The following is a 7,632-nucleotide window of genomic DNA, read 5'->3' as shown; positions in this document are numbered from 1 at the left end:
GGCGGGAGGGCTCCCGCGCTCCCGCGCCCTTCCCACCCTCCCCACCCACCCCCACCAGCCCTGTGCGCCCTGCCGCCGCGCTTGGGAAGCCAAGCTTTAAACATCTCTGGTTCCTAGTTTCTGATTATTGGGGACGGGGGTGGGGTGGGGTGGGAGGGATAGGAATCCACAATCCATCGCGTCTGCGTTTCTGTTGTCCTTTCTTTCCCACAACACCCTAGTTTCTGGGGAGGCAGGGGGGCGAATTTGTGGGCAGGGCTTTCTGTCCTTCCCGGAGGGCCCCCTACTCTTTGGTCCCTGTCACCGAGCGGGTGGGAAGGGAGGGAGAAGGGGCTCAGCTCGCAGGCGCAGAAACTTGACCTTGGGGGGACATTTCACAGCCATCCAGTGCTCGGAATCTGCAGCGTCCAGCCATTTCCAGCAAGAGCGCTTCCCATTCCAGAGACATTTCAACCCTGCAGAGGGAAAGGCTGGCCAGGAAATCCGTTTCGGGTGGGCGATTTCCTTCCACGAAGCGGGGAGGCGAGAAGCCAAGGCAGGGCCGGCTTGCCTGCCGGCTTTCAGGAATCCAAACTCATCTTGTGCAATTTATCAGGTCGTGGAACTGTTCTACTGTGCGTGTGGTGTGCTCGTGGTGAATAAGACGAAATGTATATCAGAAAAAAAAAATCTATCTCTAATTTAGAGTGCGGTACATTAATTATATCCGTAAATAAAGAAGAAACAAAGGTGTGCGGGCTTCTTGTCGGTTCTGCATTTTTGCGCCCGCGGGGATCCCAAAGCGTTGGAGCGCCGGGAATGACTCTGGCCCGACCGGGTGAAGCAGGTGTGGATGGAAGAGCGCCTGTAGGAGAGCCTGGGGGGAGTGAGAAGCACTAAGAGGAGGCTCTCCAGGTGTTTGGGGGGAGGCAGGGGAAGGAGCCTGTGGGGCTTGCAGCAGTCTCAGTGTGGCCAGGGCCCTGCCGCCACCAAGATAAGATTTGTTCCGAATCCATCTGAGAGCATTCCAGAGACTCTCAACCTCCAATCCTGAAAGGAAAAAAAAAAAAAAAAGAAAAAAGACAATAAACAAAGGCATGCAGAAATTCACACTTGATTGTGGACTGTGAAGATACTATACAAAGGAAATCAGCCGCAGGTTGTGTATTTCCCAGGGTTCCCAGGGCCAGGGGCCAACCCGGCCTCCCAGGCATCTCTCACCCAAGAAATCCCCCCTCAAGTCCAAGCTGAGGTTTACACAGCCACAGCGAAGAGATCTAGCTGTTTAGAATCAACAGCCTGAGCTATCTGGATCCCAGTCTCCCCTCTCCTTGAGCAGCCTGTTGGATTTTTTTTTTTTTTTAATTACCTAGAGGGTCCAGTCCTTTGTGTGTGTGTGCAGATCCAACTGCGGGGTGCCAGTCCTGGGCATGGTTGCCGAGGGTCACAGTCAGAATTACCATATGGGATCCAGGAATGCAGGAAGGCTGGGCCATTCCTGGGGTCCTCTCTCACTTTGAGAGTAGCCGTGCGGGAGGTTTTTTGTCACCGCCACCAAGGCAGAGAGGACTAGTTTGGAACGAATTCTCTTGGTGTGATCTCTGCACCAGAAAGCACTGGGAGATTGCCTAAGAACAATGTCCATCCTCCCTGCCCTCAGCGACGGCTGTGGAGGCCTGTATGCGCATGTGTAGGAGATATAAAGATCTGCGTGTGGAGTGGACGGAAGTCTTGTGAGAGCCTTGATGAATGTGTGTGTGTGTGTGTGCGCGTGCGTGTGTGCAGAGCATTGAGTGGGCGTGCCTGTGGTAGAGGTGACCTCGCACCATCCTGATTCTGCAGCTATGGAGCAGAACAGGGATAAGATCTGCCCTCTGCTGCCCGGGGTTCTGACTATTTAAACGGGCTATTTGGGATGTCCGCTGTCTCCTAATCCCGCTTGTCACTATTGTCGCGCATTCAGGATCCAGAGCTGAGCAGAGGGTCCTGTTTGCTGAGCTCTCTGATGTCTCTCAGTCCCGAAGCTGACCACCCCTCCCTTCCCTACCCGCCACTTCCCAGTGGGTCCACAGACCCTGGGGTGCACTCTGAGTCGCAGGGAGGTGTGCAGTCTTCAGAAAAAGCCCGGGCTGCTGCAGTGGATGGGAAGGTGGGAGCGTCAGGCTGCACCAGCTCCATCCTTCCCGTCTTTAGAAGGACAAATGAGACAGCAGGCAGGTTCTGGACAGTGGCTGCCACCTCCGCGGACTTGCCCAGATCCACTCCCTTGCGTCCTGCTCCGGGCTTTGTGCTCAGCTTGCAGGAGAGCCTGGGTTCCCCCCTCCCCCACAGCGAGTCCGGAGGGTGAGGGTCAGGAGACCCAGCCTTCTAGGCGCCCCAGAAGAAACCCTGCACCCTCGTGGGTAGGACATCCATCCCAGACTCGCATTCAGGCAACTGGAAGAAATAGGGAGCCTGGGTAGCTGAGGCCCATCTCCGAACTCCTGCCGCCAACACCAAAGTGTGTGGGTAGAAGTTCAAAGAAAACATTCCGATTTTGCTTCGGGTACGAGTCCGAGGGAGCGGATAGGCCCGGTCAGATTCATCAGGGGGTCGAACTGAAGAGGAGAGGCGGAATCCACCTCCGGGTCCCAGGGTGCCCATCATTTCCCAGCACGGATCCAGATAAGCGGTCCCTTCCGGCGGCAGCCTTGCGACGGTGTTATTGGCGTACCTGGCTCAAGGCTTGGGAACCAAGACACTTGTCCCCGGAGGAACCCAGGAGTCGCCGCCTGCTCCAGAGCGATGTCCTACCTCGCCCCCCAGCGGTGAGAGCGCAAGCTGCCGGCCCTCACAGAAGGCTCTCCACCGTTAGATTTTGGGTAATCTCTTTCCTGCATACCCCAGATTCCTAACTGCTTCTTCCCACCCTGCCATCCCCCGCCCTGCCCCATTGATAATCACTGCTTACCTCTAGTGCTTTATTTTCAGGTCCTTCGTATTTCAAAAGTGGGCTTTTGATCGTTTTCCCCTCAAACAGAAGGAGGAGAAGGAGGCTATGTTGTCCAAGTGTTTCATTGAATGACATGTCCTGCCCCAGGGACTGATCTGTTCCCTTTATCCATGTGGATGGATGGAGGGAGCCAAATAGGCTCGTAGGGACCAGTCAGGAAGTTGAGAAGGATCCTCGACTTTCTGTTGGTGGGGATGAAAGATCTCAAGGGCAAGGGCCAGAGAGAGGCTGCAGTCAAGGAGGGGGCAGATCAGCTAGAGGGCTTAGTCGTCACTGCCAGTGAAGGTGTGGTGGGAAACCCAGGCCTGGACGTGCAGGGATTCAGGAGGTGGAGCTGGTTTGACCCCAGAGAACCAACCTTGGGTGTTTTTCCCACGGCTTTTATTTATTTATTTTTCTTCCTCTTCAAAGAACACTTGCGAGCTTACAGAAAAGGTGGAAGAATTCTACACTGACAGTGCATACGCCGGCCACCTAGACTGAACAATCGACAGTTTTACAGTGTTGGATGATCTACCCTATAGCTATCCATCTATCCAGGTAGCGATCCACCTTTTTAAAAAGTGTCCTTCCAAGTTGCAGCCGTCAGTGTATTTCCCTGTTATGGAAGCATGCAGGATCGGTACCAGTGACATTCAGATAGCACAGGACCAGTGGCAGTGCTATCTCTGCTCAGCCATCCCGAGTCCAAAGCAAAAGCAAAATATCAGCGATAAGGATCCTGTCTTGATTTCACATTTTATTATTTTGTTCATGTTATTTTGAACATTATGGTGCAGGCTTAAATCTTGATATTGATTTATTATGTATTTGTGTGTGTGTGTGTGTGTGTGTGTGTGTGTGTGTGTGTGTTGGCTCCATGCCCAATGTGAGGCTTGAGCTCAAGACCCCGAGATTGAGGGTCACATGCTCTACTGACTAAGCCAGCCAGGTGCCCCTGAATTTTGATCTTTAAAATAGTGCATCAAGGGGTGCCTGGGTGGCTCAGTCGATCGAGCCTCCAATCCTTGATGTCGGCTGAGGTCATGATCTCGTGCTTTGTGAGATCGAGCCCTGCGTGGAACTTTGTGCTGATGGCATGGAGCCTGCTTGTGATTCTCTCTCTCCCACTGTCTCTTGTCCCTCACCAGCCCACCCATGCATGCGCTCTCTCTAAATAAATAAACATTAAAAAGTAAAAAAAAAAATCGTGCATCAAATATCTCATTGAATTTTTTTTGCACTGTCTTAAACTTTGCTCTCTGAGCAAATGCTTCACTTGCCTCATGCTCATCCCAGTCCTAAGTGTGAGGTAGGGCTTGGGAGAGGAGTTCTACTTCCTTCCTAGAGGTTTGGAGTGAATCTGTTCAAGAGCCTGGCTATGACTCCTCCCACAGTGATGCTGTGGGTACCATCTCTGCCAGTTGTGGGGTCAAAGAGGGCCCAGGAGGGGAGAGACCTCTAGCCACAAATGCCCAGCAGGGTGGTCCAGCAGTGTTAAGGGTCAAGCTCTGGAAGGGGATGGGGAGGGGAGGAGCTTTACACCTGCCGGCAGCTCCAAATAACACTCCGTGGGTGGGATGGAAACAGGGCATACAGATGTAATTGTTAAGATAAGGTCAGGATGGGCCCTTCATTCAATATGACTGGTGTCCTTACAAGAAGAGGAAAAGAGATACAAACACAGGGAGAATTCCATGTGACAGTGGAGGTGGAGAGTGGAGTGATGTGTGTACAGGCAAGGACTACAAGCGACACCCAAATATAAGATAAAGGCGTGGAACGAATTCTTCCTTAAAGCCGTCAGAAAGAGCATGGCTCGGTCCACACCTTCTTTGGGACTTCTGGCATCCAGAACTACGAGAGAATAAATTTCTTCTGTTTTCAGCCATTCCTAGTGGTACTTTATTATGCCGACCCTAGGAAATGAATATAGTAGGCTTCTAATCTATTTTCTTCTAGTCATTTCTACGGGCAAATAATTACCACCATAGATTTTGTCTAGTGCTGTGTTGTACAACAGAGTAGCCACCAGCTACACGGGGCTATTGAAATGCAAACGTAAATTTAAATTAAATTAAAAATCAGCTCCTCTGTTGCACTACGCACATGTGGCGCATGCATTAGACATTGCAGACTGTAGAACACTTCCATCATGGCAGAAAGTACTATTGGATAGCATTAGTCTAGTGTGTCCATTTTCTCCTGCAGTAATGCTGCGTGGCAACCCAGAATTTCAGTGGAGAACAAACATTTTGTTGCTGTTCATGGATCCACGGGGCAGCCCACCTGTAGATTATGGGTCAACTTGGACTTGGCTCTAGGCTGCAGTTCGGGTTTGAGTCTGCTCCATGTATTTTCCATCCTCTTCACACTCCGGGCATGTTCTTCTTATGACTAACAGCAGGAGTGCAAAAGAGGGCAGTCTAAACCACAAAGCACACTTAAAGCCTCTGCTCAGATCACATTTGTTTAGCGCTGGCTGAACGCAAGCCACGTGGCCAAGCCCAGTATCAATGTTTATAGCGAGAGGCCCTACAAAGTTACATGGCAGGTGGTATGGATTCTAATCTTATTATATGGGAGTGGAGAACCAGAAACGAGAATCCAGTCTACCTAACTTATACACAGTGCTTTTTTTTTCCCCTGAAAAAGTAATACATTCACATGGCTAAAAATGTTTTAAAGTATGCTGTGAACATTTTCCCCATACCTGACCCTCCCACCTTGGCTCCTCTCTTTATAAGTATATTCTTATATTAGTTTCTTGTCTATCTGTATGAAAATACAAGCAAATCCATATATATTTGTCCCCACCCTTTCTTCAAGGTAGTTTACTATACACTGTGCTGCTTTCACTTACTTCTTTTAAAAATAAATCTTGAAGTTTTTCCCATGTTAGTATACATAAATGTAGCTCTTTTTTTTTAAATTTTTTTAACGTTTATTTATTTTTGAGACAGAGAGACAGAGCATGAACAGAGGAGGGGCAGAGAGAGAGGGAGACACAGAATCTGAAATGGGCTCCAGGCTCTGAGCCGTCAGCACAGAGCCTGACGCGGGGCTTGAACTCACGAACCGTGAGATCATGACCTGAGCCGAAGTCGGATGCTTAACCGACTGAGCCACCCAGGCGCCCCATAAATGTAGCTCTTGAACTTACATTCACTTATATTTACTGTTCTCTGTGTTCTGCTTATCCCTGCTTTCTCAGTTTAATGACTGATGAGATACTTTCAGATACTTTCAGACGAGATAATGGGTTTGCTTTGGAAGGCAACACGCTTAATCTGACTTTGCCACTAGGCTGGGTCTCAGTTTGGCCTAGAAGAGTTCACAGAGATTTTGAGAAAAGTTTAAGGTTTCATCTCTTGCTGAAAATGTTACCATTAAAAAAATTTTTTTTAATGTTTATTTATTTTTGAGAGAGAGAGAGAGAGAGAAAGGGGACAGAGGATCCAAAGTGGGCTCTGCACTGACAGCAGTGAGACCCATGCGGGGCTCAAATTCACAAACTGTGAGATTAGACCTGAGCCGAATCTGGACACTCAACCAACTGAGCCACCCAGGTGCCCCAAAACGTTACCATCTTTTATAACTAACTTGCTTTTTTCAATTTCTTTTTTTTTTTTTAATGTTTGTTTATTTTTGAGACCGAGAGAGACATAGCATGAATGGGGGAGGGCCAGAGAGAGGGAGACACAAAATCCGAAGCAGGCTGCAGGCTCCGAGCTGTCAGCACAGAGCCCGATGCGGGGCTTGAACTCAGGACTGCGAGATCATGACCTGAGCCAAAGTCGGCCGCTCGACCGACTGAGCCACCCAGGCGCCCCTAACTTGCTTTTTTCTCTCAAAGTTGCAGGTTCCAGACCTGAAAGCGTACAGTCAAGGGATGTGCTTTTAAACCTTTTTATACCCCTAGCTGGGAGAAATGGGGCAGGGGAGAGCTTGCCCAATCCTTTTAGAGCTAAACTGGAAAGGAGGTGTCACATTATCTCCACTCCCACCCCACTGGCCAGAATTTAGTCACAAAATCACACTAGATGAAATTTTGAGGGAGTTATACCGCTAAAAGGAAGAGAGAATGTATATATTGAGAATCAATTAGTCCTTTTCTCAGTCTTTGAGGTCTCAGTGAGAGGGCTGTGGGAGTTACTAAATAATAAATAATTGAATTATTTAATAATGAATCTATTAAAAGAGTTCATATTGTATTACAAAAGACTACACACAGGAAAGTGCACAAATCGTTAAGTGGACAGTTTGATGAATTTTCACAAACTGAAAGTGTGTACGTAGCGAGCTCCCTGGTCAAGAAATTGAACACTGTCAATACCCCCGAGTTTGTTTCCCTGACGGCCGGGCTAAGGGCTTCGTAACTCTGTGGAGGCGGAGCCAAGGGCGATTGAAGGTGAGTTACCCGGGAAATGGGGGTGTGACTAGGAGAAAAGGCGGGGCCTGAAGTAGTTTAGGGACAGGTTCTGGAGGCCCGGAAGGGGCGGGACCTGGTGGCGTTATGCATCCGGGGCGGGGCTAACTGTCCGGCGTCCCGGCTGGAGCGAAGGGGCGTGGCCAGATCGGATGTTGGGGGCGAGGTTAAGCAAAGGCGGGACTTCGAGGCCAGGATGGGCGAGGCCTAGCGATCCCAAAGGCCGCCCGGGTCGCTAGGGGCGAGTCAGGCG

Source organism: Prionailurus viverrinus, chromosome A3 (genome assembly GCF_022837055.1).
Source record: "Prionailurus viverrinus isolate Anna chromosome A3, UM_Priviv_1.0, whole genome shotgun sequence".
Taxonomy (NCBI): Eukaryota; Metazoa; Chordata; class Mammalia; order Carnivora; family Felidae; genus Prionailurus; species Prionailurus viverrinus.
The sequence above is the reverse complement of the archived record's forward strand: the minus strand, read 5'-3'. Positions refer to the sequence as shown.